At 37.1% G+C, this 26,653-nt stretch overlaps 1 protein-coding gene across 2 annotated transcripts in view; it reads right to left on the reverse strand.

The window, feature by feature from the left end:
- sws (patatin like phospholipase domain containing sws) overlaps positions 1-26,653 on the reverse strand; it is a 945,916-nt gene that overhangs the window by 489,242 nt on the left and 430,021 nt on the right. The gene's annotated exons all lie outside the window — the stretch shown is intronic.

Raw genomic sequence — 26,653 nt, forward strand, 5'->3', positions numbered from 1 at the left:
TAATTGATCTACTTATGTTTACCATCATATCATTGCCAGTCAAGAATAGTCTTCATTCCAAAGAATGAAGATGCATCTGTACCCTCCGACTACTGTACAATTATAGTAACTCATATTCTTATGTGCTCATCAAGTATTAACTGAATATCTTCACTCATAAACCCAACATGATTTTAGGCATAGCCTTCATCCCTGTAAATAGCTGTGCTGAGAATATTTTCATTCTTTCCTCTCTTCTTTCTCAATCCCAACTTAGACCTCTCTTTATGAGATCCCAAAAGGCCTTTGACAGTGTCTCCATTCATGCTATACTTTGAGCTCTGTCTATCAGGATGTCCAGAAGCTTTCCTCACTTACATATCAGAGATTTACTCTGCAAATTTTCTTACTATCACCTCACACCCACACCGACATCCATCCCAATACTTAGGGGGGGGGTACACCAAGAAGATCCTCTCTCTCTCTCTCTCCTATTTTCTTCAATTGTCATTGATGAGTCTCTTCACTCTCTTCCAATCTATACTGGCAACACTCTCGCACCTCTCAATACAGCCACTGTTAATGCTATGGCATTTGCTGATGACCTTATATTTATAGCCTCTACTAGAAAAGGCTTGCAGGAACTCCCTCAACCAAGCAAATTCTTTCAAGTTTGAGGACTAAACATCAATGTATGTTTTCTCTTGTACTCTCAGGTAGAGACAAGAAATTGAAGGTTGAGGACTGAGTTTTCCCTGCATGTCATGCCCTTGTATTCTGTCTCGGTTCTGGACAAGCAGCAATACCTTGGTTTGCTTGGCAATATTTGTTTTTCTCTTTCCCATCCACTTTAGAATCTTTTCTCTCTGTAAAGCTCTACTTAAACCTTAACAGAGGCTCTTCATTCTAAATTATTTCCTTCTTCCAACACTAGCATATATTAGTCCTATTTCACATTTCTCTCTTTCAATACTGACCCAGATGGATGTGGCAGTTCACTCAGCATTCATCGTTGCCTTCCTCACAATGCGCCACGAGCATTTTTCCATGTCACTTTAAACTATGGCGGTCTTGGGATTCCTTTATTGCATCGGTTAATGCCTAGATTAAGTCTATCCAGATTACAGAAATTTTCTCTCTCCACTTCAGAAGTATGTCTTTCTGTCTATATAACTTCATATAAAGGACATTGATTATGACTACTTTGGCTGAATAAATAAGATGGGCTTTAATCCTTTGGCCATTACAAATGCACTGTGAGCGTTCACTGGTGTTGTTTCTTTAGCATCACTAAAGAGGTGAGTGCATTTCCATAATTCATAGGTGCGTTTATGATTTAGTTTTCTTCCTTACACATAGAGAGCATTTTTTCACTGTGAGAAAAGAAATTTGTGTACTCTGCATAGCCTGAAATGAAAGTAAGAAGGATGCACTGGTGTAAAAAAATGGCTTTAACACCGAGTCTGCAGAAGCACAAAACATCTTCCACATTATTTGCAAGAGATTCTGATAGTGAGTCAGATGAAGAATATGTTGAAGAAATCTTTTTTTAGATATGAATATAAGTGATGACAGTGATGATGTCATTGGAAAGTCTGATAGTGATAAAGACAGTTGTGATTTGTCCCAAGCTAGGAGATGCTGCCGTATATTGGCTGACTCGGTATGTTTACATCGTCCTTGATTTTCTTTTATGGAAACACCTGGAATTTTTCAAGATATCCCCTGTAAGTAATTGCTCAATGAAACTATAATAAATTTAGTTTAATCCTTTGTCCAAGTGTGAGCAAACAAAGTTTGCACCTGAAAGTATCTTCAGGAGTGGGTTAAGGTGGTACAACACCAGGACATTCCTTGCAAAGGTGGAGCAAGTTACCAACACTCCTATCTCAGTATCTCCCATAATGCAAAACACATCTCCTTGCAGATGTGTCTAATGTTATGCATTAGGGGAAGGGCCACAACCCAGACTAATTTCGACCTTTATTGAGGTCTCTTCAGTGGGAGCCAGGCCCAAGTGGAGATACCAGGCAGTAGCATTAGCAGGTCATCTCTACCTACAGGAGTTGCCAAATGGTGTGCCACCCTTTTTTAATAAATTACTCTGGATTCAGAGAAAGATGCTGAAAGTTTATTTTTCACTTGGTTAGAGTATAATAAATTTAGTTTAATCCTTTGTCCAAGTGTGAGCAAACAAAGTTTGTGCCTGAAAGTATCTTCAGGACTGGGGTTGTGGCCCTTCCCTTAATGCATAACATTAGACATATCCACAAGGAGATGTGTTTTGCATTATGGGAGATACTGAGATAGGAGTGTTGGTAGCTTGCTCCACCTTTGCAAGGAGTGCCTTAGTGTTGTACCACCTTACCCCAGTCCTGAAGATACTTCCAGGTGCAAACTTTGTTTGCTCACACTTGGACAAAGGATTAAACTAAATTTATTATACTCTAACCAAGTGAAAAATAAACTTTCAGCTCATTGAAACTATTTGAATTTTATATTTTGATGAAGATATATTGACATTTTAGTTGAGGAAATGAAGAAGAAAGCAATGCAGTTCACGCTACTACAAACCTCAAAAGCCTTTCTTGTTGTTTTCATTAGAAAGACACAAATAGCAGTGAATTGAAAATGTTTTTAGAATCATTACTGCTTCAAGGCATAGTTCAGAAATCAGAAATAAAATAGTATTGGTCTAAAAAAAAGGTTGATTGAAATACCTACATCTGAATGTAGGTATTTCTTGATAATGAAATTTTTACACTTTACCAAAAAGGATTTTGGACTCTCTCAGAAAGAAGTTCCAAGACGTTTATACACACAACTATCTTGTTTGGATGAAAGACTTATTTTAAACAAGGACTGACTTGGTTGGAAGCAGTGCATGCCACTGAAGCACTCTCGTTTTGGTTTGAAATGTTTTGAACTTTGTGAATCATCTAGTGGGCTACAATGTATAAACTAATAACTTATACAGGTAAAGGAACTTCGGTACCCAGTTTACTGCCTAATGCCTATTTTGGTACATGAATTGTTATTATCTTAGCATCTTAGGGGGTATTGCATTACCTTAGATAATTATTTCAATAGTCCTTGTTCACAGACTACTTAGTTACCAAGAAAACTGATGTTTATGGGACTGTTAAGATGGCTCGAAAAGAAATACCTGAAGAACTCAAATCAAAGAAGTTGAAGAAAGGAGAAATTTGTGTCTTTCAGCATCGGAAGATTATTGCCTTGAAATGGAAAGACAAGAAAGATGTCACTATGCTGAGCACCATCCATGGGAATAAAAAGGAAGATGTAGAAACAAGGAAAGACACCATGAAAAAACCAGCTATAATATTACAGTACAACAACACAATGGGAAGTGTTGATCGTTTAGACCAAATGCTTTTATATTATCCTGCTACCCGGAACAAACAGATATTATGTAAAAATATTCAGATACCTTTTACATATCTCTGTGTAGTACAATGCTTTTGTACTACACAGAAAGTTAGTTTATAAGCTTGATCGCTTTGCTTTTAGGCTGGATCTCACAGACAAAATCACTGAAACCTACTACACCCCGAGGGCTGACAAGAAAGGTGGAAGAACAGCTAAAGGAAGGAACCCAATCGGATTGACAGAAAGGCACTTTCCAGAATATACATCCCCTACTGCAAAGCAAGCAGAGCCAAAAAATAAATAAATGTGCCACTTGTTGCACAAGATCACTTTTTGGAAAAAAAGGTTCACAAACAAATACGTATGTGGTGCCCCGATTGATAGAAAGGTTTTACACTTCACATGCTTCAAAATCTACCACACAATTAGAAACCTCAGAAGAAATATCACTGAATGTAGGTTATTACAGTTATTGTTGTATGTATAAAATCATTTATTAGTTAATATCCTCTTTAGTAAATCACTGACAGTTTTTGTATAAAAATTGTAAATAAATACTGTTTTATACCTTGTTAATCAAGTAGTATTGAAATTCGAGAGGAGAAAAAAAATGTGAGGTAAAGTACCTGAAACTGGAACCTAATTATCAAAGGGTTAATGTTGCACCATTCAGTTGATGGACCTGCAATACAAAAATCTAAATATGTTTCCTCTCAGCATCAATGGATCAAGGATAAAACTCACTTCCTGCCTGGTTTTGAATATATAGATTTAATAAGAACAAGAATCAATGCTCTGCCAACTTGAACTCTTACAACTCAGGGAAGAAGTGATGAGAAGAACTGCAAAACATGCTGTCAGAGTATAGAACGTTTGGCTCGTGTTGCTCAATGTTGTTATTGCACACATGATGTAAGAAGATGGTCTGAAAAGTTCTTGGTCTAACAATGACAAAATGGATTTATAATTTCAAAATTATTTTTATCTCCCTTAAGACTAATATATTTTATTCCAGTGATGCTACAGCGCCATTATCCTGTCCATGTACTGGTTTCCAGTAAGATCTGCAAAATACCCCTCTATAGCTGCAATCACCTCTTGATTCAAAGAAAAATGCTGACCAGTGAGAAAGAGTTTTAGTTTTGGGAAGAGATAGAAGTCAGAAGAAGCCAAAACTGGTAAATAGGGTGGATGTTCCAACAATTCACAGTGCAGATCCCTTAATTTTCCCATTGCCAAAACACCTGTGTGGGGAGGTGCATTGTCCTGATGACAGATGATTTTTTCTTCTGCAAACAGTCTTTTCTCATGAATTTTTTCATCTAGTCTGGTTAAAAGATCAGAATAATATACCCCGGTTATTGTTTTACCCTTTTCAAGATAATTAATAAACAAAACGCCTTTAATATCCCAAAACACTGATGCAATTACCTTTCCTACTGATAGAACCGACTTTGTCTTCTTTGGCATTGAACAACCGGCTTCTCTTCACTGTTTTGACTGCTGTTTGGATTCTGGTGTGTAATGGTGAATCCAAGTCTCATCCATAGTAATAAATCGATGCACAAAATCAGTTTTATTCTTGTTAAAATGCTCCAAGCACTGTTCAGAGATTTTCATGCAAGTGCGTTTTTGATCTGCTGTGAGCAAGTGCGGCACCCATCTTACGCAAAGCTTTCTGATTTGCAATTCTTAAAGCAAAACATATCCTACACGTTCTTTTGAAATGCCTATAGTCTCAGAAATTTCACGCACTTTGACTTGCCAGTCATCCAATACCATATTGTGCATTTAATCAATGATTTCTGGTGTTGTTACACTTTTTCGACGTCCTTCACAAGGATCATCTTCATGGCTGGTACGGCCACATTTAAACTCGGCAGCCCATTTCTTAATTGTCGAAAACGAAGGAGAAGAGTATCCATAAAAACTTTAAATGAATTTCTTTTGGCATTAAACCTTCTTTTACAAAGAATTTTATAACCGCACAATACTCAATTTCATCCATTTCGAGGGATACAGACAAAAGTGTTGTCAGACAGCTGTATAAAACAAACTACTTGATGGAATGACTTGCAATTTCACATGGATGCTTACGACAGATGTACCAACTTCGAACAAAAAATCTTGCCAATAGTGTTGCCATCTATGATCGAGGCTGAGAACTTTTCAGACCACCCTCATATGTGTTTTCTGACACAATGCAATGGTAAGGTTATGGGAAAAAAGGTTAAAAAACAAATTGAATAATAGCAGTAGAAACAGTAAATGGAGGAGATGAGTTAGTCATTATTGACATACAAGTTGTGGATGCTGGGCAACCACTCACTACCCTCCATCAATAGAAAGATGCCTACCATGCTGAAAACCAATATTTAGTAGAACTACTTCAGGAAGAACACCAAATCATATCAAAATTTAGCTCTGAAACTGTATCCTTTAAAGTGTATTGTGTCAGAGTTAAAAGAACTTACTAAGTTTGGAGTCTCTTGGGACACACTGACAGCATGAGGGACTTACCAGAGAATACCTTCTCAATTCCCAAATTCTGGAATTGGAGAGCACAGGATATTATTGGGGGCCTGGCCCTTTTCTGGTCATACGTGTGGGACATAGTATGTGACACTGTTTTCAGTGCAAAGTTAGAAAAATAAAATAAAATTTCCAATAGGGGGAAAGGGAGCAGCATTGGTCTCTCACCACCTCGTTGAAATTCATTGCTAACATACAGATAATCAGGAATGTCTATTTCCATGGCAATAACTGAACCCACGACTTGTTAGTTTGAGCACAGATCCACTAACTACTTGGCCAACCTGCAAGCAAACAAGAATGCATGCAGATTACTCAATGCTAACAATGTTAGTATTAAGTTGAGGGACTATATACAGCATTGGGTGGATGACAGTAATGTTATCTGTGAGAATCAACATGGATTTGTTAAGGGGTGTGCTTGCTTTAGTAATATGATTGCCATTTATAATAAAGTGACAAGAGCAGTTGATTAGAGAAAGGCATACACTGCCATTTTCTTGGATTTAGTGAAGGCATTTGACAGGGTGCCACATGATAAGCTGATATTTAAATTACAGCACATGGGTTTAAATGTCGGGTTAGTCAAATAGATTCAGTATTGGCTGTGATAGGTATCAGAGAGTTGGGTATGGTGAGGTAATATAAGAAGCAGAAGATTACAAGTGGGCTTCCACAGGGATCATTACTGGGACCTGTATTGTTCAACCTATATATCAATGACATTGTCAATGGACTGCAAGGGGATATTCAGTTGTTTGCGAATCATGCGAAGGGTTATCAGTAATAGCGCAGATGTGGCAGCCCTGCAAGAGGATTTGAATAAACTAGATAGATGGGCAAATGAATGAGGAGTGTTGATTTAATGCAGCAAAATGTAACATCTTGAAGTTTGGGATCCAACGATAGAAGGATGCATACTTGATTGGAGGAGCTATGCTGGAAGAAGTTCGGGGAGATGAGATCTGGGGGAGATGATTGAAAAGGTGGTGACGGTAATCCAGAGGGTTGCTGCAATAATGAGAAGGATGCCGACAAGCAGAGATAAAAGAGTTATCATTCCGTTGTATAAGACCCTGATCAGACCACACTTAAGACTATTGTTCTCAGATTTGGTCCCCAGGATTTGAAGGGGATAAAATTAACTGTGGAAAGGGAACAGAGGCAGATAACAAAGATGGTTTCAGGACTGATAATGTCAGTTACGAGGTTCAACTGAGGGAATGTGGACGGCAGAGTTTGGTGGATAAAAGAAGGAGAGGTGATATGATCGAGACTTTTAAACTGTGGAGAGGCAGTTACAGGGTAGACATTGGGGAGTTCATTGGGACAATGTTCTTTCACTTGGTGGAACAGTGGGAAGGAGTGATGACAAGGGGGCCATCCCTGGAAGTTACGAAAGGAAGCTGTGAGCAAGAAGGTGAGAAGTGGTTTCTTTGCATGGAGGATGGCTGAACCATGGAATGGATTGCCTGAGAGAGTGGTTAGAACAAGAACGGTCAATGAGTTCGAGGAGTAGTATGATAAACTTTGTGTTTCCTAAAAACAATCTCCCACGATGAGTCATTAAATTCCATGGAGGCCTGAATAATAATAATAATAATAATAATAATAATAATATATAAGTTCTTGAACTTGTAAGTGAAGAAGGGAATTCAAAATATAATGAGGACTTCTCGCTTAGGGGTTATTCCAAAAAGAATGCCTCCAAGATTCCACTTTCCAAAAACTTTTAATTTTGTCTTCTCTGCATTAGTAGTTAATCCACTGATCTTGCTGAATTTTTCTCTCATCAGTGGGAGCCAGACTCATGAGTGATACCAAGATTGAAGTAATACAGAAGTCATATTTCCATATATGTGGGTTGGTCTGAAAAGTTCTCAACCTAACAATGAAAAAATGAATTTATAATTTCAAAATTATTTTTATTTTTCAACATAATCTCCCTTAAGACTAATATGTTTATTCCAGCGATGCTCCAGCACCATTAACCCATTCCTGTAGTGGTTCTCAGTAAGATCTGCAAAATACCCCTCAACATCTGCAATCATCTCTTGATTCAAAGAAAAACGCTGACCAGCGAGAAAGAGTGCAGATCCTTAATTTTCCCATTGTCAAAACACTTTTGTGGGCAGGTGCATTGTCCTGATGAAAGATGATTTTTTTTCTTCTGCAAACCAGGTATTTTCTCATGAATTGTTTTGTCTAGTCTGGTTAAAAGATTAGAATAACATTCCTCGGTTATTGTTTTACCCTTTTCAGGATAATTAATAAACAAAATGCCTTTAGTATCCCAAAACATTGATGCCATGACCTTTCCTGCTGATGGAACCTACTTTGTTTTCTTTGGCACTGAACAACCAGCTTCTGTCCACTGTTTTGACTGCTGGTTGGATTCTGGTGTGTATGGTGAATCCAAGTCTCATCCATAGTAATATATTGATGCACAAAATCAATTTTATTCTTATTAAAACACTCCAAGCACTGTTCAGAGATTTTCATGCGAGTACATTTTTGATCTGTTGTGAGCAAGCATGGCACTCATCTTGCACAAAATGTTTTCATATGCAATTCTTCATGCATAATATATCCTACACATTCTTTTGAAATGCCTATAGTCTCAGCAAGTTCAAGCACGCTGACTTGCCAGTCATCCAATACCATATCATGCACTTCATCAATGATTTCTAGTGTTGTTACACTTTTTTGGACGTCCTTCACGTGAATCATCTTCAAGGCTGGTATGGCCACGTTTAAACTCGGCAGCCCATTTTTTAATTGTCGAAAACGAAAGAGAAGAATCCCCATAAACTTTTATGAACTTAGAATGAATTTCTTTTGCGTTAAACCTTCTTTTGCAAAGAATTTTATAACTGCATTTTACTCAAATTTATCCATTTCAAGTGATACAGACAACACTTTTGCTTCAGATAGCTGTATAAAACAAACTACTTGATAGAATGACTTGCAATTTCACATGGATGCTTATGACAGATGTACCAACTTAAAAAAAAAAAATCTTGCTGATAGTGTTGCCATCTATGGTCAAGGCCTGTATAATAATATTATTATCCAGGCCTGGATAATAATAATAAAGTTCCTGCTTAATATCTTCATTTTGCTGCCATCATTCCCCTAATTTTTCTCTGAACTCTGAAACTAGTCAAGAATGTTCTAATTTCTAACCCCTCTCTCATATTAATAAGTTGAAATTGGTTTGAACTTGAACAGAATGAGAGAGGAAAGAATAGCTAAACAAGTCTTCTTTGCCAGGATGGCAGGAAAAAGACCCAGAGGAAGACCAAGATATAGGTGGATTGATACAGTAAAAAGCACCTTAGAAGACAGAAATATAAGATGTGATAATATTGGAATGTTAACAGCAGATTAATCTGAAGGAAAATTGTTGATAGGAAGTTTGAAATGATGTAGCTTTTCATGTAGTACTATGATCAGATCCTGTACACCTATGAGGGTATATGTCAGGAGCTTGATTATGGATGATGACAAACTGATTTGAACACCATTTTGTATACAGCTAGTTAAGTGTTTTGACTAATTTCTCTTTTATTCCATAGAAATGTATTTAATTGATTTAATACACTATTTGTCACTTAATTTGACATCACTAAAAATTGTACTCAAATAGCCAAAATATTCTACTCATAAGTTCTCAATTCAGGAACCAGTAATGTTTTCTGTGAACTTGCCTTTTTTTTTTTTTTTTTTTGTTCATTTTGATACCAAATTTGTTATGGCCAAAGAATTCTGAAGACTTGCACTCAGAAGTATAACATCTGCATAAAGTAAAGAGCTGAGTTGAAGATCTCCAGTTTTGATCAGGTTTATGTCACTTTCCATCAAAATAAGAACCATATACAGGTGATGAATAATAGTGGAAATAGTGTGTGATTATACCTGATTTTATAACTTAAGTATAGAATCTCTGTATTGCTTTATAGAATGTCTCATTACACCACTTGACTGGAACAGGTTCTCTCTTAGTACCTTTCAAATGCCTTTTGAGAACTACAAAACTTAAATACAGATCCTTGTTATATCTCATTCTTTCTCAAGTATTTGTCTTAAAGTGAAAATCTGATGCTGCAATCCCTATTTGGCCCCCCAAAATTGTCTTTCTTTCACAATTCTTCTTCTTAGTTCTTCATAAGTATACTCACATAAATCTTACCTGGAACAATCTGTAGGTAAATTCTTCTGTAATTCCTCGCATTCAGTTTACTTCCTTTTTTTGCAGAATGGGCATTAAGAGCTTTACTTTAATCACCTGAAATGCAGCTTTCTGAATTATGTAGCGTAGCCACCATGTAATATTTATACCTCCACTGGGCATTTCTGGTAGAAAACACAGGGAATGGGGCTGTGCTGCTGAAAGTTTTCTGATATTTTTGGTTATTATAGTAATGGGTTTAGTAGTATTAATTTATTAATATTTGTTTGCATGATTATTACAGATGCTGTGCTTAGTTGTGAGTAATTTCAAATGAACTTAGTGAATTTTTTTATTTGAATATGCAAGCATTGCTAGGCCTAACTACAAACATGGCGGTATATATTGTTGTAATCAAACATTTCATTATCGTGATTTGAGTATTAAAGTAAATGTATTTTCGAAGATATTGCTTTGGGGAAAACAGTTCTATCAAGCTGCATTTGTTTTAAGAAATTGTTTAATAGAAGGTTTTGGGAATTTTGTTCTTGTGGCTAAGCCTAACTCAGCATGTGTGAGTTAAAATATCTGCAAATAATAAATCAAAATATCTGCAATTGTTGATATAATATCTGTGATTGATGCTGTCATCTATTAAATAATTATACCTAATTTTTCACAAGGATAGGATCTCAGACTATTTGTCTGAAATGGGTGAGTCTAAGGACTCCTTGGAGTTGCCTGTAATAATAATAATCTTCCGATACATATCATCAAGAGGATATGTTAATTCCTGATAACCCACTGTTGGATTTGTTGATGCTTACCCTCATCTTAAATTATCAAAGGCATGTGAAGATGGTCCACCATTAGTTCATTGTTTTGTATTTCCTGAACTTTTCCCATCCACTTGGATTGCTCAAGATGTAATTCAAGCCGCTGAGACTAGGGTCCCCACCTTATCTAAAAAGCCTCCTCTTTCACCCTTTGTTGATATCCTATACCAAGATAATAGTAGCAATGGCAAAGGTATTTCTGAGGTGCATACTATTCCTGGACCAAGTAACAATCAGATATTTTATATTCCTTCTATCAACCTACAGTTTAAGATAATGCCTTCAGTTTTGAATTCTATGACCCATGAGGACTGCCCCTGCATTTCTACTCTTAATTCCGTGGAAAAAGAAATGGAGGTATTCAGAAATTAAGTAGAAGATTTGAGGACATGGATGAAGACAATGAATGAAGAAATTAGGACACTTCAGATAAGATTAGCTAATATAAAAAGTTTAAGAAATAAGAGAGAGAGAGAGAGAGAGAGAAGAGAATGGGAAAGCTAATGAAAGCTTTGGTGGAATAAGTATAATGGTAAGAGAGGAAATCAGAAGGTTCCAAGAAAATGTGATAGTATATGAGAGAGGTGCTTTAGAAATTTGGCTTTAGAAACAGTTTAGGAATGAGAAAGGTTTTTTTCTGTTCTCAAATTTTATTCCAAAAATGTAGTGACCAAAAATGTGGTGAACAAGGAAGTATTCATTTGCTTCATCGATTTTGAGAAAGCATTTGACATAGTCCAACATACTAAAATGATTGAACTATTAAAAAGAATTGGATTAGATGGTAAAGACGTCAGGATCATTGAAAACTTATATTGGAACCAAAAGGCATCTGTTCAAGTTGATGGCATTATTTCAGACTCCATTGACATCAACCAAGGAGTAAGGCAAGGATATGTGCTGTCGCCTCTTCTTATTAACATATAGTCAGAAGCCATATTTCAAAAAATCTTAAAAGAAAGAGAGGAAGGGATTAATGTAAATAGTGAAATCATTAGTAGCATCCAATATGCTGATGACACAGCTCTACTGGTTGACAATATTCAGGATCTTCAAAATCTTCTGAAACTAGTGAACGAAGAGGTTTTTTTTTTTTTTTTTATTATTATCATCCCATGGTATTATTACAACAGATCATAGAGGTCAAGTTCATGTATTTTATACAGCACCTTTTCTGGGTTGTTATAGAGTTTACATTTGGAAATATTCATACAGTTTAGCAAATGCATTGGTGATGCTTCCTCGATGTTACAGATTTTGCAGGTGGGGAAGACTTTTATGCCATTGCTAAACTTGATTGGGCTTGTGTGGCCAGTCTTGAGGCGAGAGATCATGGTAGTGGCACTGTGATTAAACTTGGAGTTGATCATAGCTCCTGGACTTTCTGCTGAGTACCAGTGGTGATGTCCTCAAGAATTGTTCTTTTTATGTTTTCTTTTTGGGTGGTTTTAAAAAGATCGAAATCTGTGGTATCACTTGATGTTTCAGCCATTTTTGCTACTTCATATGCAGTTTCATTTCCCTTTAATCCCACATGGGATGGTATCCATTGGAATATTATTTCGGAATCCTTATGTAGTTTGTTTATGTTTTTTTGCTATGTCTCTAAGTATTTCTTGATGCTAGTGTAGCAATTCTTAATAGCTTGAAGGGCTGCTAAGGAATCTGTGAAAAATATAAACTCCTTCAGGTTTTGTTTGTCCAAATATTGCAGTGCTTGTTAATGGCTATTAATTCTGCATGGTATGAGTTGCATCCAATAGTGTTAGTTGTTTTTAGTTTTATATTATGAGAGCCATAGATGAGTACGCCACTCCCAGAATTACCGTTTGGATTTTTGGAGCCATCTGTGTAGATCTTTATTGAGTCAGGTCCATATTCCATTATTTTTGAAAGGGCTAGTGATGTCAAGATTTCAGGGTTTTCTAGGCTTTTTTTCTCATGTTTCCCTATTTCAGAGTTGATAACTATATTTTTCCCGTCTTGATTTGGGAGAAATGCTGGGTAGTCGGCTATTTTATTTGGACAATCCAAGGAAATTTTATTTTCTATGATTTCATGCATTGTTGATTTTTTTTCTTTATTCTGTTTGTTGGTTTCCAGTTTTTAAAAAGTTCACTTGTTCTATGATGTGTAAGGTTGGCTCTTTTTTCTACAAATTTGGTAAGATTTTCTTGCCACCTAATTTTTAAAGAAACAAGGTTGGATTTGAATTCTTCTATTTTTCTAGGAGTTGTATTCTTAGTCCACATATGATTTTAGCTGCATTTTTCTGAATTTTTATAAGCTTGTCTAAACTGGTTTGTGATGTTTGCATCCAGATAGGTGAAGCATATTCCATTATGGGACGGATAATAGAGGTATATGTAACTTTTAAGGTTTTAGCATCGGCTCCCCACTCTTTACCCGAGATACTTTTCATGATATTTAGTCCTCTTTTTGCTCTAACTGCAACATTGTTGATATGTTTATCGAAGCTTAGCGATGGATCCAGAGTAACTCCAAGGTATTTGGGGTTTTCATTAAATGTAATTAGTTGACTGTTTAGCTTAATCTTTGGTCTCCACTTTCTGAGATGGTTATTAATAGTAAAAACACAGATTTCTGATTTAGTAGGGTTTGATTTTGATTTTTTGGTTTTCACAGTATGTAGCTAAACTTTCAATGGCTTTGTTTAAGTGACCTTCTGCTGTTTCTAGGTTGTTGTGAGCTGAGAATAGGACCAAATCATCAGCAAACATAGCTATCTTTGTTTCTTTATTTATATTTTTATCTAAGTCATTTAAGTAGATGGAAAAAAGAAGTGGGCTCAAACTGCTACCTTGAGGGAGTCCCTGTCTTATTTTCACTTTCTTGGAAAAGGTATTATTTATTCTAACTCGAATTATTCTATTTCTTAGAAAGTCATAGATCTAGTTAAGAACTTTCCCTTCTATTCCAATATGACAAAGTTTGGAAAAGAGTTTCTGCCTCCACACCATGTCAAAGGCATTGCTAAAATCTATAAAAGCTGTAATGGTGGATTTGGTAGGTTTGGTCTGGAAGTTATCTTGAATTGTCTGGGTTAAGTAGAAAAGTTGATCAGTTGTTGAATGATTTCTTCTAAAGGTAGCCTGAAAATGTTGTAGTATACTATTTTTGTTTAGATAGTAATTTAAACATTGGAGTATCAGTTTTTCCATTAATTTGCCTGGAATTGAAGTCAGTGAAATTGGTCTATAACTTCCTGGTTGGTCTTGCGGTTTGTTAGACTTTAAGATTGGTATGATTGTGGCTGTCTTCCAGTCTTTCGGAACTTTTCCATCAAACATCTTCCTTCCCAATCTAGGGAAGGAAGATGTTTGATGATAATTCCTTGTATGTTATCTGGTCCACATGATTTATTTACATCTAGTCTCTCCAAGACATCTCCCAATTCAGAGATTGTAAATGGATCCCAGAATACTTTGTTTTGATATTTTGGGGAGTTTGCAGCATTTTTCTACTGTCGAGCCTGTTTTGATATTTGATGGTCTTTCCTAGTATTCATCTCTAGTTTGCTTATATTTTGAAAATTAAAGGCCAAGGTATTTTCAATCTCCTTATCTCCAATTTTGATATTTCCATCTGGATCGTTTAGCATGTTAGTCTCACTTGCCTTTGGTAGGTCTCTTTGTAAATTAGCAGTCAGTTTCCAAAGTTTGGTATCTGAAGAGTTTGGATTTAAGTTGTGCAAAATTCTTGCCACCTAGTTCTTTGTAATATGTTATATTTTTGTTTAATTTCAGCATTTATCTTGTTGTACTCGATCCTGGTTTCTGGAGCTTTCAATTTTTAAGATATTAAATAATTCATTTCGTTTAGTTATTTTACTGGCAAGTTCCTGGTGAACCTTTGTGTAGTTTGAAATAACTTTCTCCTGTAACCCTTTGGGATACTTTTCTTTGCTGCATTTAGGATAGTATTCTTCCAAGTTATATAGTCTTTGTCTAAGTCATCATGGTATGTGTGATCTTTCAGCATTTTACTTACTTCATCCTTGTATTTCTCTCAATTTGCATTCTGGAAGTTCCAATGATATTTTCTTTTTTGGGTGGTTCTAGTCATTTTTGGGTTCAGATTGATTAATATTGGAGTATGGTCGCTTCCTACTGGTTCCAAAACAGACCAAATAGCTTTGTCATGAAGATCTGGAGACACCACAGTGATATCTAGGGCATCTATTGTACCATAAGAATGAGACAGATAAGTAGGTTAGAGAGTTATTAGTCCTGTTTCATTTAAGAAATTACTCAGGGGTTTCTCCTCTTGGGTTTATTTCCTCAGAACCCCATAAGAGGTGTTTGCTATTTATGTCTCCTAAAATAATGGAGTTTTCTTCAATGAGATGGGATAGGCTGGAAAGAATTGGTCCAGGTTTGTCAGGATGATAACAATTGAATATATTTAATGGCTTCTTACTTGGTTCCAGTATTTGGATTCCTTGTATTTCAGTTCCTACTGCTACTATGTCTAGCTAACTTTATATGACAAGTTTTGGATTAGTGTCAGAAGTCCTCCTCCATTTTGGTGTCAGTAGGCACAATCTTGTCATATGATTTCATAGTTTTTAATGTTTAGTCTATGGGTTTGTCGAAGTTTGTTTCCTGGATGCAGATAATATCGGCATCATATTTGTCAGCTAGTAGTAATAGTTCATTTAGTTTTTCTTTGCTTGCTAAGGTAATGATAACATTTAAATTACATTGGATGATATTAATATTTTTTGTAATGGGTGGAATGATTTGAAAATACAAGGCTAATCTTCTTGAATGGCAGTCAGTCTCAAGTAGAGAAATGTGGGCAAATATGAGAATGGGGAAGTGGACAATGAGACTTATTTGTGCCTATGGTTCCAGAGAAGGTTCTACTAAGGTAGAAGTGGAGGAATTTTTTGAGACTTTACAACTGACACAATGAAAAAGGAAAAGTTTGTCCTTGTTGGGGATCTAAATAACAGAGTAGGAAATGATTGTGAGACATACAAAATATTTTGGGAAAATTTGGAGAAAAGGGCTAAGCTAATAATAATGGCAAATATCTGTTGGATTTCTGCTCAGGACATGGACTGGTTATTACAAACACCATGTTCCAACATAAAAATGTGCACAAATTCATATGGAGAGAAGAGGCAAGGAATAAGAAAAGTCTCATTGACTATGTTATTGTTGATGGTCATGTTTTCTCCCTTGTGCAGGACACCAGAGCGTACAGAGGATTTGAAATTGAAAGTGATCACTATTTAGTCTTCAGTAGGATAAAACTGAATTTCATATTGAAAAGAATAACATGTAAGAATGTTTTAAAGCAAATAAAAGTTGAGCAGCTCTCAGATGTGAACTGTAAACAAAAATCCACAAAGATTATTGAAGAAAAAATGAAAGAGTTTGAGAATAGGAATCAAACCTTGGAGATTCAGTGGCAAACTCTGAAGAAAACATTGATTCTACCAGAGAGGCATGTGGTGAGGTTGTCTGCAAGGATAAAAAAAATCAGAACTCCTTGGTGGACACAGGAAGTTAAAGAAACAGTGAAGGAAAAGAAGAAAGCATATCAAAAGTTCCTGTCAAATAAGTCAGCTTGTGCTCTTAGAGAATACAGAGACAAATGCAATAATGCTAACACTGTGTAAAACTAGCTAAACAAAAGTCATGGGAGGACTTTGGCAAGAATATAGAAAATAAATATCAAGAAGGTGGCAAAATATTCTGGAGGTTGTTGAAGAAGCTTAGGAATGGAGGAAAGAGTGCTGTAAAAGCAGTTAGAGATGATAAAGGTGATATGAAAATGGGAGAAAAAGATATCCTTGAAGCATGGAGTAATTACTTTGAAAAACTGCTAAATGAAACAAGCAGTGATGACAGCACAGTGGTAAAAAAACACTGACCAGGCATACAGTCAGGAATACATATCCATACTTGAAGTAGAAAAAGCCATCAAAGGCTTGAAATGTAGATGATATTTGACCAGAAATATTGAAGTATGGTGGTATAAGAGTCTTACAGTGGCTACACTGCATAGTTCAGAAAGCCTGGACAGAGGGAGGAATTCCCAATGATTAGAGTAGAGCTCTCATAGTACCCATATATAAAAAGGGAAATAAAACTGAATGTGAGAATTACAGAGGTATTTCTCTACCAAGTGTTCCTAGCAAGATCTATGCAAGTATACTTGAGAAACGGTTGAGAAGAATTGTGGAAGAAAAGCTTGGTGAAGAACAAGCTGGATTCAGGCTAAATAGAGGCTGTCAGGATCAGATCTTCACTTTATGACAAATAGTCGAGAAAGCATGAGAATATAACAAGGTACCAAGAGAGAAGCTATTCAATACGCTACAGTTATATAGTGTCATTGGGGCATTATATCAAGCAATACTTAGTCTTTATTTGAGTTGTAAGTCAGCAGTTAGAATTGAAGGAAGTACAGGAAGATGGTTTTAATGTTAAATCTGGTATCAGACAAGGATGTACATTATCCCCTCTGTTATTCATTATATATATGGATCACATTATGAAGGAAAGTGGTATTGAACATGATATCAAAATTGGAGATGTTAATGTCAGCTCTTTGCTTTATGCAGATGATGTTATACTTCTAAATAAATCCACTACAAGTCTGCAAGATTTTTGGACTAAACTGAATTGCTGTTGTAATAGATATGGTATGAAAGTCAGCAATAGAAAGACAAAGACAATGAAAATAGGCAGAATCATTGAAAATGTCAACTGCATTGTGAACGAAGAACCTGTGGAACAAGTAAAACATTTCAGCTACTTAGGCACGATTTTTAGTGAAGATGGTAAATTAAATATGGAAATAGACAACAGAATCAACAAAGCTGGTATGGTAGGAAGTCAAATGAATAAATTCATATGGAATAAGAGAGAAATTAGTCGGAACACTAAATTAGCTGTATACAAGACAGTGTTCAAACTAGTTTTAACTTATGGATCTGAGAGCTGGATCAGAAGTAAAACACTTGACCAAAGACTAGAGACCACAGATACGAGAGTCCTGAGAAAGATTAGAGGCATGAACAGATGGCATCAATGGCAATATTATATTAAAAATGAGGATATTAGGAAAGAACTTGACATTGTCAACATCCAGTAATGCATTAGCAGAGCTGATCTCAGGTATGGTCACTTAAACAGAATGGACGAAGAAAGATGAGCAAAACAAGTGTTCTCTGCGAGGTTGGCAGCAATACGACCCAGAGGAACACCAAGATATAGGTGGATTGATATGGTACAAAGTGCCTTAGATGATAGAAATATAAGATCTGATGATGTTGGAATCTTGACAAGTAACAGACTGATTTGGAGAAAAATTGTAGATAGGAAGTTAGTAATGATATAATTTTTTTCATGTAGTACTATCATATCCTGTACACCCCTTGAGGGTACATGGCAGGAATTTGATGATGATGATGATGGAATGATTTGCTCATTTCTCAACTCTGACATCATTTCCAAATCAAGAGTCGCGTCGGCTGCCCCGTATGCGGTAGCATAGGTATAATCACTGAAATTTGTCTCCACGATGGGAAAAAAAAGAAATGCTGCTGTCGTTAGATCATCCAGAGGATACCACAAGAATAATGAAGAGTGAAAAATTGGAATCAAAAAAAAAAATATCACCAAAACTATATTCATGGTCATAAGCAAGAAACCAATTCTTAATTCAGCACGTTCTTTAAATAAGAAAAAATAAATAGAAAGAGTGACAAATTTTAAATATCTCAAATGCTGGTTCAATGAAGAATGCAATTCAGAAATGGAAATAAAAGTTAGAATTGAAATGGTAAGAAAAAATTTTTTCCTGATGAAATCAACACTGTAACTACAATTTAAATTTAGAGCTTAGAGTATGCATAGTTAAATGCTATTTATGGTCTGTACTGCTGTATGGTGCAAAAATTTGAACCTTGAAGACAATATCAATAAAAAAACTTTAAGCCTTTGAGATGTGGATATACAGACAAATGTTAAAAATCCCATGGACAGCAAAAAAGTCCAATCAGGAAGTACTGGAACAAATGGGGAAATCACATGAACTTCTAGATGCCATAAAAAGAAGAAAAACTGCATATCTTGGTAACCTACTTCGTAATTAAAAATATAAGCTACTTCTATTGATTATAAAAGGGAAGATAAATGGAAGAAGAGGACAAGGAAAGAAAATGAAGAAAATTTGGCTGGCAGACATCAAACAGTTGACTGACATGAGCTCTGAGGGACTGTTCAGAGTGGCTGAGGATCAACTCAAAATTTGGCAAGGTAGTGTCGGCAGACCTCCATTAGGAGATGGCACTCAGAGAAGGAGTAAGGATGACTAAAAGGATGACATGAGAGTAATATGTGAGTGTTGGGGATGAGACAGGAAAGATGCTAATGTAGGTGGAATTAAAGGCATGGATGGTGTAGTGAATGAAGAGTTAGATGTAATGAGAGAAACAGCTTGCTTACGTGTGGTCTTTCATAGGATGAAGTGTAAGCTTGATTGGCTGAACAAATGTTTGGCAAGTGGTGCTGCTGAGAAAAGAAAGAAAAAAGAGGTACAAACCAAGAGAAAGGAATGCTTTCTCTTGGTTTGTACCTCTTTTTTCTTTCTTTTCTTTTCAAAGAATGCTAGTGAAAGTAGAATGAGAACTTTATATGGATATTCTATCATAAGCTGACTTTTGTAAGGCAATGACATGATCATGTTTCCGTGCAAACATTGATGTTAGTGATGCTAGTAGCATGCAGCAAGGTAAAGTGAAGGAGCTGATTGTTTTGCCAGGTAGAATAATCTGAAAGGAGAAAAGCACAGTATGAGGGAGGATATGATAGTTACTGACAGTAGCAAAAGAGAAGAGTGAGAGTGTAAAGATAGTCTGTTGCCGCAGTATGATATATAGGTGTGTTGTGAGCCTGTTGCTGCAGTATGATATAGGTGTGTTGTGAAGAAGGGCAATAATTGCAAATGACTCAACACCTAGGCTGAGCAAGAGGAATGGAGTGCATTTTCTGGATGTGGAGTGAGTTTGTTGGCCGAAAGGACTTATATAAGGCAGATGGCTGGCAGTTACATGTATTTGATTTAAAAGTTCAGAAAACTTCTTACTGACTGTCATAGGTTTGGACATGCAAAATCAAGGAAACTAGAGTTGTTAGGGTGGAAGCAGGTGAAGAAGCATGCAGGCACCAATAAAGCAAATGGGCATATGATTAGAGAGAAAATTATTATTATTACGGGCAGCTCCAAGGAGTCCTTAGACTCATTTAGGGAGATCCATCATTATTATTATTACGGGTATCTCCATGGAGTCAGTAGACTCATCGCGGGAGACCCAAACTAGCAAAACAATATCTGTCATATCTCTTCTTGAATTCATTTACAGACGAAGAGCTCACAACTAAGTCAGGCAATGAATTCCACTCATTCACCACCCTCCAGGCAAATAACCTTGTTCTGACACCTTTGTTAACCACACTCTTCTTTAATTTCCAGAGATGACCTCTTGTTCTTCCATCACTTTCACACAACTGAAACATTTCCCCTGAATCAATCCTATAAAAACCTTTTAGTAATTTGAATGTTTCTATCATATCCCCTCTTCTTCGCCTATCAACCAATCTCTGCAATCCACAAGCTCTCAATCTATCAATGTAGGGAGCATTTTTTATATCACTCACCAACTTGGTCACTCTTCTCTGAACCCTCTCCACAGCCTCCTCATCTCCAAGGAATCCAGGTGACCAGACCTGAGCACAGTAATCCAAATGTGGAAGTATCAATGCTTTATAAAGGGGAATAATAACCTCTTTATCTCTGGATGTCAGTGTGTTCCTCAACAACCAAGTAATCCTATATGCAATCTTGGACACCTTAGCAATGTGTCCTCTGAACTTCATATCCCTATCTACCAATACCCCTAAGTCCCTAGCCTCATCAATCTCTTGGAGTACCTTTCCATTGATGTAGTACACAGCTGGTAATCTTTTAATCCCAAAATGCATGACTTTACACTTTTCCACATTGAACTGACATCCATTTTCTTTTGCCCATTTTACCAGCTTATTTAAATCCTCCTGCAAACTTTCAACATCAGCTTGATTTTTTATTGCACTACACAACTTTGCATCATCAGCAAACAACTGAATATCTCCCTTTAAGCCGTTTCCTATATCATTTATATACAAATTAAACAACATTGGCCCAAGCACAGAGCCCTGAGGCACACCACTGGTCACCTGCCTCATTCTGGACTCGGCTCCTCCATACACCACCTTATGGTATCTCTCCCTGAGCCATTCTCCTATCCATATCACCAATTTAATATCCATTCCCATCTGCTCCAATTTGCGTAACAGTGTTCTATGGGGTATCCTGTCAAAAGCCTTAGCAAAATCCAGAAGTACCACTGTGTAGCCAGTTCCTTTGTCCAACTCAGATGTTATTCTATTATGAATAGTTAATAGATTGCTAAGGCAGGATCTACCTTTAACAAAACCATGTTGGCCTCTATAGAGTATCATATCCTGATCCACCCATTCTTGAATTTTGTCTTTAACCAACTTTTCCAATACTTTTACCACTACTCCTGAGATGGTGATCGGTCTGTAATTCAATACTGCAGTTTTAGAGCCACCCTTATGCAAAGGAACCACTTTGCCTAACTTCCACTCCCTAGGCACCATACCAGAGTTCAAACTTAAGTTAAATATCCAGGTGAGAGGGGTTGACAATTCATTTGCACATTCACGCAACACCCGAGCTGATATTCCATCTAAGCCTACCGCAGTGTTTGCATTTAAGTTTTGCAATATATTTAATACCTCTGATTCTTTAGCTTCAATTCTCACATTAGGTATTGCTGTAGGTATAGAGATATCCTCACTTGGGTGATAGACTTTTGAAAAGTGATCACTCAGTAACTCGACTATTACATCTGATTTTGTCACCTCAATACCATCAGCACCCACTAAGGTTATCCTTCCGAAGTCATTCTTCCTCTTACTTGCCACATAGCGGAAGAACTCTTTGGGATTACGCTTGATCTCTTTGGCTAAGGTCTTCTCATAATCTGATTTAGCTTTTCTTACTATGCTGGTAACTTTCCTAGCTTGAGCCTTGTACTGCTCATGGGTGTCCTGATCGCCTTTCTCCTTGTAAATTCTCCATAACATTTTCTTTTTTTGCAGTTCAAGCTTGATACTACTGCTCATCTATCTAATGCCTGCCTTGTTTGACCTCCTAACCATGGGGACACAATCTGATATTGCTTTCCTCAGATACCCGCTGATTTTATCCCAAGCACTGCTAACATCTTTCCCTTGCAATATGTTCTGCCATGGGATGGCTGCAAGCTCACTCCGAAGCTTGTTATAATTGCCTAACCTGTAGTTCCGTACATACCCCTTCTTAATAGAAAAATCCACAGATTTTGCAACCTCCCAAGTCAATACCACATGATCGCTTTCACCAACTGGAGGTAACGAGGACACCTTACTTATGCATATAACCTCTGAACCAATAACCAGGTCCAACACTCTCACACCACGTGTCCCTTCAGTTACGTGCTGTTTCAAGTAATTATCATCATGTTAAGAACAACTATTCAACATTCACACAGTATCTATCATACTTTACCTCGAACTCACTTACAGTCATGGCACCCACAACAGACTCTGGCAGCTTATTCCACTCATTTACCACTCTCCAAGTAAAAAACCTAGCTCTAACACCCTTGCTAACCACACTTTTACCAAGCTTCCGTGGATAGCCCCCTAGTCATCCCACTACCAGTCCTATTCTCAAAAATATCTTCTGAATTAATCTTATAGAAACCCTTCAGTAATATGAATGTCTCAATCATATCACCCCTTTTCTGCCGATCAATCAATTTCTGCAGCCCACAAATCTCCAACCTGTTCTCATAAGGTTCATTCCATAGTCCTGCTATTATCTTGGTTACTCGTCTCTGGATCCTCTCCACCTCCTCCCCATCGAGAAGAAACCCTGGCACCCATATCTGGGCACAGTAGTTTAGATGGGGTCTTATCAAGGCTCGATACAGAGGAACAATAACCTGTTGGTCTCTGCTCGTTAAAGTGTTTTTCAGCAACCAAGTGATTTGATGAGCTGATTTTGTCACTTTTGCAATGTGTTCCCTAAACTTCAACTCCCTATCGACCAACACTACCAAATCCCTGTCCTCTTCAATCTCCTGGAGTACAGTTCCATCATTGTGATATACTGCTGTTAATCTTTTAACCCCAAAATGCAAAATCTTACACTTTGCCACATTAAATCGACATCCATTTTCCTTAGCCCAGTCCTCCAAACTATCCAAATCATCTTGCAAAATTTTGACATCCTGTGCACTCACTATTGCTGTACCCAACTTTGCATCATCAGCAAACAAGTGAACACTTCCTCTCAGATACTTTCCTATATCGTTAATGAACAAATTGAAAAGTAGTGGTCCAAGAATAGAACCCTGCGGCACACCACTAGTCACAAGCCGTCTTTTGGACTCTACTCCTGAATAAACTACTCTCTGATATCTCTTCATCAACCACCTTCCTATCCATCTCCCCAACCCTATAATCCATCCCCATATGCTGCAGTTTACTGATTAGAATTCCATCTGGTATCCTGTCAAAGGCCTTAGCAAGGTCCAGTAGAATCACTGTAAACCCATTACCCTTATTCAGTTCAGCCATCACTATGTTATAAAACATGAGCAAGTTACTGAGGCATGATCTGCCCTTCACAAAACCATGCATTGTCCTCCATACAGAATCCCATTTTCTTCTATCCGATCTTGTATTTTCCTCGACTATTTTCTCCAAGACCTTGCCAACAATTCCTGATATGCTGATCGACCGGTAATTTTCAATAGCAGTCTTGGAACCTCCTTTATGCAGTGGAACTATTTTCCCCTCTTTCCACCCCCTTGGGACTAACCCAGAGCCGTGACTCAAATTAAACAAAATGGTCAAAGGCACTGACAATTCTTTACCCTCTTCTTGAACATGAGCTGGTATACCATCCAATCCCGCAGATGAATTGACATTGAGGTTTTGTAATAGACTATTCACCTACACTTCATTCACCACAATTCCCGTATAAGCTGTTGGTTCTTCCATTTCTGCAATGTCACCACCAGGATGATATACTCTTGCAAGGTGCTCACTCAGTAATTCTACTATATCAACTGATTCGGTTACCTCCCTACCATCGGCATTCTTTAAAATCAATCTGCCGTATACATTTTTTCTTTTACTTGCAACATATCGAAAAAACTGTTTGGGATTCTCTTTAGCCTGCATGGCTAACGTTCTTTCATAATCTGCTTTTGCTTTTCTTACCACACTTGTTACCCTTCTGGCCTAGGCTTTATACCATTCATGTGCCTGCAGGTCACCTTTCTCCTTAAATTCCCTCCACGGTTGTTTCTTTTTTTGCAGCTCAAGTTTAATGGTGTTATTCATCCATTTAACCCCTACTTGATTTACTATTCGGACTCTAGGTATACAGTCAGCGATAACCTCCTGCAAATGCTCCTTGACCACTTCCCAAGCACTCTCAACATCTAGCCCTTGCAGCTTTACATGCCATGGTACTGTACCAAGCAATCTCCTAAGCTTGTCATACTTGCCATCACAGTAATTCCACATGTGCCCTGACTTAATTGTAAATTCCACACCTTTAGCCACCTCCCAAGTCAAGACCCTATGATCACTCTCACCAATTGGTGAGAATGTGGTCATATTTGTTACAGTCAAATCCTCAGATGCAATTACTAAGTCAAGCACTCTCTGACCCCTAGTATTTTCCATTACATGATGTTGCAGATAGTTATCCCTTAATAACTGCATAAAATCCAATTCCTTCCTCCCATGTGTCCTCTCCTTCCTCCAATCAATGCTACCATAGTTGAAATCTCTCATAATAATTACCCTCCTTCTACTCATTTCTTCTATTTGCTTATGCACTATCTCCACCATCTTTTCCATCACCTGGTCTATAGCAGCACCCAATTGTATATTTTGTTATGCTAGCCTCAATCGCACACCAAATGGCCTCAAATATGCTCTTTTCTCCATCCTGCAATTCAACTTCTATTCTCCTTGGCTGCAGCTCATCGGCTATCATCAATAATACACCACTTCCCCCCATTTTATTCTCCCTGTCATTCCTGAACACACTATACCCCTCACGTTCAATCCCACTAGCTATATCATCTTCAGTCAACCATGTTTCACTAATGCCAATAACCTGTGGTCAGGAAGTGAAAACCAAGGCTAAAAATTCTTCCTTCTTGTTCCTAATACTCCTAGCATTAGTATACATGAATTGCAGACCCCCATTAGCCCCATCCCTACCTTGATGCCTAATACTAACTATCCCATTCTGATTTGTTGTCCTTCTTATTCACTCGGGCATATTATACTCATTCATACACTCAACTGCCTCCCTAAGGTCTGCATATCTACCCCCCCCTAGTAAATCTAGTTTCCCTGATTCTGCACATCCACTTCATTCAACAACACTTTTTCAAGATTCCTTATACCGAATCTATTCAAATGCAAACCATCCATCTTATATAGATCCTTTCACCTATCGAACTCACTCCACACGTCAACAAATTCCACACCACTCATCCTGCATAACCCATACAAAGTCATTTGCAATTATGGCCCTCCTTCTAAACTCTTCACTGTCATACTACAGCAAAAGTCTAATCATCCTAACTCTCTCACTCTTCTCTTTTGCTACCTCAAACAATTCCTTCAGGTCCTCTATCATTTCCATTTTATCTCCTTTCAAGTCATTCGTACCTGCCACCACTATCATTTCTTTCACCCTTTGCTTTTGCTCCCTAATAGACTCACTTACGTCCTTAATGGTCACACCAGGTTGGTACAATTTTGTCAAATTCTCTACTATCACACCTTGTACTAACGAATCTCCATACAGAACTCGCTCCTTCATTTTGTTTACGTTCACAATCCTACTCTTATTTTTCCTATCATACTTTTTTTTTCTATTGGCTGGTACACTTGATAGACATTTGTGCATATGCTCCAGTTCTCACTCATTGCATCTATCTCATCTTTTTCATTATCTGTTAAACCATTAATTTGCTCTGTATTAATACCTTTACTCTCACTTTCTATGCCACCCTCACAGCTCTCTGGTACAACCTCGCAATTTCTTATCATATCACTATTTTCTACATTCTGAAATTTGACAAAAATATCACACTCACGACCTGAAACACTTTAATTCCTCATTTTCAGCACACATTCACTCCACCATCATCATCTAACCATACTCCAACCGCATACATTTTGCAGATAGTACATTGAATAATCTCCTTTATGTTATAGTTAATGAACAAAGATGGTGAACCATTATTACTATCCGCCATTTTCCTCCTTACCAGAGCCATGTGCACGCTTCTATCGTATCTAATCAAATTAATAATTGAAACAACACCAAAAACACACAAATAGACACACTAAGATACAAAAAGCAAACAAAACTATGTAATATTCAAGCAAAATTGTCAATGATAACTTAAAATAACATTTATCTTATCAGAAACTCTCAACAAACACTACACACCACGAATCCCTCTAGCAGACATTAAGGCTGTATTTAGTTTCTAAGGTTGTGGATACAAAGCATAAGATCAATTATGGGCCTGCCAGGTTTATGTCATTTATAT

This window comes from Typopeltis vanoorti, chromosome 8 (assembly GCF_054136105.1).
Source record: "Typopeltis vanoorti isolate ZY-2024b chromosome 8, IOZ_Tvanoo_1.0, whole genome shotgun sequence".
Taxonomy (NCBI): Eukaryota; Metazoa; Arthropoda; class Arachnida; order Uropygi; family Thelyphonidae; genus Typopeltis; species Typopeltis vanoorti.